General features: G+C 35.7%; 1 long non-coding RNA gene across 1 annotated transcript; it reads right to left on the reverse strand.

The window, feature by feature from the left end:
* Positions 1-7,205: 7,205 nt before the first annotated feature.
* LOC131256664 (uncharacterized) lies at positions 7,206-7,884 on the reverse strand. Its single transcript, XR_009176911.1, has 2 exons — positions 7,832-7,884; positions 7,206-7,594 (listed from the first exon to the last, which is right to left on the reverse strand). It is a non-coding gene; the product is annotated as an uncharacterized LOC131256664 (long non-coding RNA).
* Between the last annotated feature and the right edge of the window lie 1,475 nt (positions 7,885-9,359).

Consider the following 9,359-nt stretch of genomic DNA (forward strand, 5'->3'; position numbering starts at 1 on the left):
TAGGTTTAGGTTACAAGATAAAAGTTTAGGGAATTGAGAATAGGTTAAGGTTTAGGAAATCGGGTACGGGTTCGAGATCGGGTTTAGGTTTAGGTTTAGGTTAGGGAGTTAAGATTAGGATTAGGTGTAGGTTTAGGTTTAGGGATTCGAGAATACATTTAGGTGCTAGGTTTAGGTTTAGGAAATTGAGAATAGGTTAAGGTTTAGGTTTAGGAAATCGGGTTCGGGTTCGGGATCGGGTTTAGGTTTTGGTTTTCAAGTTTAGGTTTAAGTTTAGGTTAGGGAGTTGAGATTAGGATTAGGTATAGGTTTAGGTTTAGGGATTTGAGAATACATTAAGGTTTAGGTTTAGGAAATCGGGTTCGGGTTCGGGATCGGGTTTAGGTTTGAGTTTTCAATTTTAGGTTTAGGTTTAGGTTAGGGAGTTGAGATTAGGATTAGGTGTAGGTTAAGGTTTAGGGATTTGAGAATACATTTAGGTTATAGGTTTATGTTTAGGTTATAGGTTTAGGTTAAGGTATAGGTTTAGGTTTCGGTTTAGGTTATAAGCAATGGGTTTAGGGAATTGAGAATAGGTTAAGGTTTAGGTTGAGGAAATCGGGTTCGGGTTCGGGATCGGGTTTAGGTTTGAGTTTTCAAGTTTAGGTTTAGGTTTAGGTTAGGGAGTTGAGATTAGGATTAGGTGTAGGTTTAGGTTTAGGGATTTGAGAATACATTTAGGTTTTAGGTTTATATTTAGGTTATAGGTTACAGGTTTAGGTTAAGGCTATAGATTATAGGCTTAGGTTAAGGTTTAGGTTAAGGTTTAGATTTAGGTTTAAGGATTTGAGAATACATTTAAGTTTTGGGTTTAGGTTTAGGTTATAGGTTACAGGTTTAGGTTTAGGTTTAGGTTTATGCTATAGGTTATAGGTTTAGGTTACGGTTTAGGTTTAAGTTTAGGTTATAAGCTATAGGTTTAGGGAATTGAGAATAGGTTAAGATTTAGGTTTAGGAAATCAGGTTCGGATTCGGGTTCGGGTTTAGGTTTGAGTTTTCAAGTTTAGGTTTAGGTTTAGGTTAGGGAGTTGAGATTAGGATTAGGTGTAGGTTTAGGTTTAGGGATTTGAGAATACATTTAGGTTTTAGGTTTATATTTAGGTTATAGGTTACAGGTTTAGGTTAAGGCTATAGATTATAGGCTTAGGTTAAGGTTTAGGTTAAGGTTTAGATTTAGGTTTAAGGATTTAAGAATACATTTAAGTTTTGGGTTTAGGTTTAAGTTATAGGTTACAGGTTTAGGTTTAGGTTTAGGTTTATGCTATAGGTTATAGGTTTAGGTTACGGTTTAGGTTTAAGTTTATGTTATAAGCTATAGGTTTAGGGAATTGAGAATAGGTTAAGATTTAGGTTTAGGAAATCAGGTTCGGGTTCGGGTTTAGGTTTGAGTTTTCAAGTTTAGGTTTAGGTTTAGGTTAGGGAGTTGGGATTAGGATTAGGTGTAGGTTTAGGTTTAGGGATTTGAGAATACATTTAGGTTTTAGGTTTATGTTTAGGTTATAGGTTATAGGTTTAGGTTAAAGTATAAGTTTAGGTTTCGGTTTATGTTATAAGCAATTGGTTTAAGGAATTGAGAATAGGTTAAGGTTTAGGTTTAGGAAATCGGGTTCGGGTTCAGGATCGGGTTTAAGTTTTGGTTTTCAAGTTTAGGTTTAGGTTTAGGTTAGGGAGTTGAGATTAGGATTAGGTGTAAGTTTAGGTTTAGAGATTTGAGAATACATTTAGGTTTTAGGTTTATGTTTAAGTTATATGTTATAGGTTTAGGTTAAGGCTATAGGTTATAGGTTTAGGTTTAGGTTTAAGGATTTGAGAATACATATAGGTTTTAGGTTTAGGTTTAGGTTATAGGTTACAGGTTTAGGTTTAGGTTTATGCTATAGGTTATAGGTTTAGGTTAAGGTTTAGGTTAAGGTTTAGGTTTAAGTTTAGGTTATAAGCTATAGGTTTAGGGAATTGAGAATAGGTTAAGGTTTAGGTTTAGGAAATCGAGTTCGGGTTCGGGATCAGGTTTAGGTTTGAGTTTTCTAGTTTAGGTTTAGGTTTAGGTTAGGGAGTCGAGATTAGGATTAGGTGTATGTTTAGGTTTAGGGATTTGAGAATACATTTAGGTTTTAGGTTATGTTTAGGTTATAGGTTATAGGTTTAGGTTAAGGTATAAGTTTAGCTTTCGGTTTAGGTTATAAGCAATTGGTTTAGGGAATTGAGAATAGGTTAAGGTTTAGGTTTAGGAAATCGGGTTCAGGTTTGGGATCGGGTTTAGGTTTTGGTTTTCAAGTTTAGGTTTAGGTTTAGGTGAGGGAGTTGAAATTAGGATTAGGTGTAGGTTTAGGTTTAGGGATTTGAGAATACATTTAGGTTTTAGATTTAGGTTAAGGATATAGGTTACAGGTTTAGGTTAAGGCTATAGGTTATAGGTTTAGGTTAAGGTTTAGGTTAAGGTTTAGATTTAGGTTTAAGGATTTGAGAATACATTTAGGTTTTAGGTTTATGTTTAGGTTATAGGTTATAGGTTTAGGTTAAGGTATAGGTTTTGGTTTCGGTTTTGGTTATAAGCAATAGGTTTAGGGAAATTGAGAATAGGTTAAGGTTTAGGTTTAGGAAATCGGGTTTGGGTTCAGGATCGGGTTTAGGTTTGGGTTATCAAGTTTAGGTTTAGGTTTAGGTTAAGGAGTTTAGATTAGGATTAGGTGTAGGTTTAGGTTTAGGGATTTGAGAATACATTTAGGTTTTAGGTTTAGGTTAAGACTATAGGTTACAGGTTTAGGTTAAGGCTATAGGTTATAGGTTTAGGTTAAGGTTTAGATTTAGGTTTAAGGATTTGAGAATACATTTAGGTTTTAAGTTTATGTTTAGGTTATAGGTTATAGGTTTAGGTTTAGGTTTAGGTTAAGGTATAGGTTTTGGTTTCGGTTTAGGTTATAAGCTATAGGTTTAGGGAAATTGAGAATAGGTAAAGGTTTAGGTTTAGGAAATCGGGTTTGGGTTCAGGATCGGGTTTAGGTTTGGGTTATCAAGTTTAGGTTTAGGTTTAGGTAAGGGAGTTTAGATTAGGATTAGGTGTAGGTTTAGGTTTAGGGAATTGAGAACACATTAGGTTATAGGTTTAGGTTTAGGTTTAGGTTTGGTTTTGGTTTTGATTTAGGTTATAGGTTATAGGTTTAGGTTAAGGTTTAGGGCAATGTGGTTTTGATTTAGGTTATAGGTTATAGGTTTAGGTTTTAGGTTTAGGTTTAGGTTTTGATTTATGTTATAGGTTATAGGTTTAGGTTATAGGTTTTGGGATTTAAGAATGGGTTCGGGTTTAGGTTATAGGTTTTGGTTATAGGTTATAAGTTTAGGTTAAGGTTTATGTTTAGGTTATAGGTTTTGGGATTTGAGAATGGGTTCGGGTTTAGGTTATAGGTTTTGGTTTTGGTTTAAGTTATAGGTTTTGGGATTTGAGAATGAGTTCGGGTTTAGGTTATAAGTTTTGGTTTTGGTTTTGGTTTAGGTTTAGGTTATAGGTTTTTGGATTTGAGAATGGGTTATGGTTTAGGTTTAGGAAATCGGGTTCAGGTTCGGGATTGGGTTTAAGTTTGAGTTTTCAAGTTTATGTTTAGATTTAGGTTAAGGAGTTGAGATAAAGATTAGGTGTAGGTTTATCTTTAGGGAATTGAGTTTAGCTTATAGGTTTAGGGAAAGCTTAGGTTTAGGTTATAGGTTTTGGGATTTGGGAATAGTTTTAGGTTATAAGTATAGGTTTAGGTTAGGTTATAGGTTAAGGTTTAGGGATTTGAGTTTAGGCTATAGGTTTAGGTTTAGGTTTAGGTTTAGGTTAAGGTTGAGGTTTAGGTTATAGGTTAAGGTTTTAGGTCATAGGTTTTGGTTTAGGTTAAAGGTATGGTCCCTGCAAATACAGATATAAACACGGCCATCCGACACAAATTGTCAGGCCCTTCCAATACTGTCCATAAAAAATGGACAGCTTCATCATGGTCATAATAGCGATTCCCTCTTTCCAGGGAACCCTGCTCTTCCGGATAGCTCCGACGCACATCCGGGTCTGCTCCATCAATTTCGAGTTAATACATAAACATAGCCTATCCAAATGGTCAGGCCACTCCAATGCTGTCCATAGAAAATGGACAACTTCATCATGGTCATAACAGCGGTTCCCACCTTCCAGGGACCCCCGCTCAACATCCGGATAGCTCCGACGCACATCCGGGGTCTGCTCGATCAATTTGTATTAAATACATAAACATGGCCTGTCCAAATGGTCAAGCCACTCCAATGTTGTCCATAGGAAATGGACAGCTTCATCATGGTCATAACAGCGGTTCCCACCTTCTAGGGACCCCCGCTCAACATCCAGATAGCTCCGACGCACATTCGGGTCTACTCTATTAATTTCGAGTTAATACATTTAAAAACAACATAATTATATCTAAAAGCATCTGGATACCTGGAGAAGGCCTCTCATATTCGTATTGTTGGTTACTCATCCCTTTGTCTATAAGCCACAATCGACCAACACTTTCTATTGCTACCTATACTCTGAAACCAACACAAATATAACTGGGAAACAATATAAGGAATAAGAAAAAAATCAAGAAAACATTTACTAAATAAAAAATTTTCAATTTATCAGTAAGGTTCAATTTATTAGTCAGATACATCCAGCTAGACCAAATACTGCTTCTTTTTTTCTATATTGAAACAGGGTAGATAGTTGATGATCTTTTCATATATAACCAATGTGACATATGGAGAAATGGACTCACAATTATGCCATGTGCCTCACTCAGACATCTCCTAACAAATTTTCTTTCTAATACAACAAAAAAGCTCATCACTTGTCCATCCTCTGTTCATGAAACAAAATGAAGGTTCTTCTTGAAACAATGTTGGGTTTCAAAATCAATTTGAAAACACTATATATAAGCGTGTTTTGCATAAATGATAAAAGCCACATATATAAGATCTTGATGTCACCAAAGAATATATCAAAATCAATTTGAAGGCATTGTGGATAAGTGCATTTTGCAGATAAGTATGATAAAAAGGTGTGAAATACCTACAGAGACTGTCCAGACATCACACGAACATATCATGACAGTTTTACATTCAAATAAACCATTTCATTCATCCATCATATAGATGGATCTAGCAACTATAGCTAGTAATGAAGGCTTGCACATTCAGTTCCAAGTAATCATATACAACAAATGTATAGGAGACCATAGGTACCTGCACATAACATAGTGGTAAGAGTAATGGAAAAGAAGTAAAACTAGTAAGTAGCAATCCCATGAAATAGGACACCCTTCTACAACCTAAAAACTCACTTTCTTTTATAAGAAAGTGTGTGTGAGATACAGAGATAGGATATACCCTAGAGAGCGAGAGAGAGGTTTATCTTGACAACTGCTATAAACATCTCCCTTAAACTCCACTTCCTGAACCAACGGACACTCACACACCCTTCCACGGAATGTATCCTGAAGAAACAAAGCAACTATCAGCATACATGGAAACATCTCAACTTGTATGCTAGGCTAATTGTACCCTTTAATGTACAGTCTTTTGAATTGGTGCAAACCATACCTGAATTGTTGTACATATCATTTGATTTCCAACCTCCCCAGGGAGTAGATTGATCAGATTGAACGGCCTGCTTCATTGCTTACTTCTTTTTCATCAGCATCTGCACCTAGACATTCATTGCTTACTTCTTTTTCATTAGAAATGGTGCTTAGCAAATGGAGGAAATCATACACATCTATTACAACATCTAGATTTGATGCCACCTAGCAGAAAGAAGAAAGAAGGTGATTCATATTTATGCTTATGAAACGAAGTCTAATAGTTTACATAGCTAGGTTATTAAACTAATAAATTCTAAGAAAAATAGCAAGTGTCAAGACCTATGGCATAAAAAAATAATCGTTGCATGGATTAACAATCAAAGAACAATGGTAAAAGGAAGAAAACTAACTTCTTTCTTGCTCCACATAATCTAGTTGGGGCGTCATATTAGTTCATGTAAGATTCGCTGACACCACATGCATATAAATTAGTTCATGTAAGACCTGAGGACACCACATGCATATAAATACAATCATTAAAATCTGAAAAACATTAAAATCAATCAATGTGCATCGGATCATTTTAAAGCATGTCCCTTTATTACCTTAGTTCCAATCAAAACACCTGAAAACAAGTACCCGGCATCCTCAACTCCCATTGATTTTCATCAAATAAACACAAACTTCAAAAACTAATAAACAGAAAAGTATCTACATGACCACTCCATTTTTTAGATAATCCAAGTATGAAGAACATCTGGGTCAATACATATGCATCAAATTGCTTGAGAACATCCCAAGTTCCCTTTATTTTGGTCCCAAAAAAAAAAAATCCCGAAAACAAGTACCCATCATCCTAAATTCCCATCAATTAATATAACATGATCACATAAACTTCAAAAACTGCCAAATGCAAAAGTACCCACATGAGCTTCGCTTACATGTAACATAAATGATGTGTACAACACTCCATTAATTATGCCAAGTCCAAATAACTTGAAAGTGCCCCAAATTCCATTGGTTTCAATCCAAGAACACCCAAAAGCAACTACTAATCATCAAAAACTCCCATTGATTCACATCAAGTAATCCCACAAATTTTAAGAATTGATAAATGCAAAAGCACCCACACAAGATTCCATCATTTAAACCACAAAAAATTATAATAAATCTGCACAACACTTCATTTTTCAACCAATATGCATCAAACTGCTTAAGAACATCCCAATTTTCATTGGTTTTTCATCCCAAAACAATTGAAAACAGCCCACACATCATCCTAAAGTCACATTGATTTTCACCAAATCAAAGAAAGTTCAAAAGGAGAGATACCCACAAATCAAAGAAAGTTCAAAAGGAGAGATACCCACACAAGATATAACCAATGTTTCATGCACATACCAAGCCCAATTGCACCATGGCTCGACATGTAAGAAGCATAAAAGGTTGTAGAGGTCTTCCAGATTATTCTGTAACCATTGTAAAACAGGCATTTTAATGGCTATTATAATTTATTTAAGACCCACCAGCTAAAATGATAAAAAAATCAGGCAACAAGGTTGTGTTTGGATGCGCTATTGACTGAAGTGTGTTCAACAATTGGAAAAAATGAAATCTCACCTTCCACTGGCCTAACAATGCCATTGGACAGACAACAATGTGCTATTTTAATTTTTCATTCAATTGCATCATTAAAAGAATGCCAACTTTAACTACAGGATTAGTAGTAAACATGTTATGAAATGAAACGAAATCTTACCTTCTACTGGCCTAACAATGCCATTGGACAGACAACAAGAGTTCCTCCTTTAACTGTGGGCAGGCTTTTGTGTTTGAGGATCTTTCTGACCATTCTTTGTTTTCTTGTTGTCAAAATCCTGATTTTGTTCTTCAACTTGTTGGTCATCTGGACTCTCCCTAACTAGTTTTCCAAGTATTAATGCAATAGTCATTACAGTCTTTCCAAGCCCCATTGCATCTGCTAAAATCTACATTGAAAAACATACAGTCAGATGGCAGCAGCAGCAAAAGATCACCAAACAAAACCAACTTTTTCCTATACCATTGTACATTGTCTAAAGGCTCTTTGAATTATACGTAAAATGATGAAAGAAACCAATGTTGTGCCAATGCTCTCTTTGGGCAGGTCTTCTCACATACAGTGATGCAGATGCTCATGTTGTTATCTGACACTAATCATAAATGTGAGGGTTTCCATGACTCACCATCCCAACATGAATTCGATAGCTCTTTGAGCAACAGTATCATCAAAAAAATCTGGGTCCAGATCCAATTAAATCAAATCAGATATATTCATCAAAAAATCAGGTTCAATATTTCAGGTATACAGAGATTTGTTACAATGAAGCACTGGAGTCAAATATCTTCAACTGTGCATTTTTCTTTGTTCTATGGAACATATTGTACAATAAAATTTATGACCCCCATGTACCCCATACTACATTGTGCAGCCCAAATCCCTATATAGACTCTACAGATGCCAACCCAAAGTAAATGGAACAGCTGACATTACACAAATAGGCCTGCTGCACAGTGCAAATCAATGATCAGCAAATGCTTCAGTGTGCAGCACAAAAATAAAACATGTTTAAAGACTTGCTAGGAACACACTTGAGTTTGAGACATAAAATTCAGACATAAAATTCAGACAGTGGGAGATTAGCCAGGAAGATAACCGATCCAGTGAATTGGTTGTTCTGTAAGTGACTGTTGGAGAAAAGTACCAAGTGCGAACAGCCTACATTTTCAGTGGAGACAAGGCCACAGAAAGAATGTTCAGTTTATGATTAGTGGAGTATTTTCCATCAACAATAGAAACATCATATTTTATTACAGTTACATGCAAAATTAGGACAACATAAATAGGATTCCTATAGTGAACTAGGATAGTTCTCCTTTCTTAAAAAAGAAAAATAAAAGGAAAAAAAAAATCAGTCCTAGGATAGAGAAAAATCAGAGCAATCCAGAGAATGAAAATCAGCCACATTGAAGTTTTGAGTACCCATTTGGCCAGCAACACCAAGGAGCATCTCTGCTTGAAAAAACTGTCATAAAGCCGTGTGTTTGAAGTAACCACATCATCACCTGGTGAATCTCAGCAATATGATGACCACCAGTGTCGTGAGGCAGATGACGAACAATTTAACTACCCGGTAGTAAATGTGCTCCTTCGTAGAGTACTTGTCATGAGCATGCATGATTACCAGATAAATAGCAACAACCACAACCACATAGATCCAAGACAACAAATAGACAGCAATACTGGTGCTTTTATTGGCAATGCCAAGCTGGTATACAATCCCATACTGGAAGAAAAAGAAGCTAAGATCTAGAATTATCTCCAAATCAAATGATTCAAGTTTACAAAGAGTAGATTATGCATTTTTACAGAAACAGAGAAGTAATTGAGCAAGAACCTGTATCATGTCAGCTGGACCATAAGTTTCTGTCCGTATAATTACAAGACGGTCTAACAGGCCAACATGTATGCCATGTGGACTGCTCATATCAGTTCCCCTACATCATATGCATTGAAGAAAAATGACATGGGATAATATTTAGCAAATGGCTAATTATCATCTTCTAACAATACACTTTTTCAATGGATCTCCTAGCAATATATTTCAAGCTCCTAAACTGGTAACGTGCTGACATCACTGTAGCTAGGAAGAAAGATGATTTGTGAACATAAGGGAGGCAAGTTTCTTGCCTCATTCTGCAAGTAGAGAACCA

The sequence above is a fragment of the Magnolia sinica genome, chromosome 9 (genome assembly GCF_029962835.1).
Source record: "Magnolia sinica isolate HGM2019 chromosome 9, MsV1, whole genome shotgun sequence".
NCBI classification, from domain to species: Eukaryota; Viridiplantae; Streptophyta; class Magnoliopsida; order Magnoliales; family Magnoliaceae; genus Magnolia; species Magnolia sinica.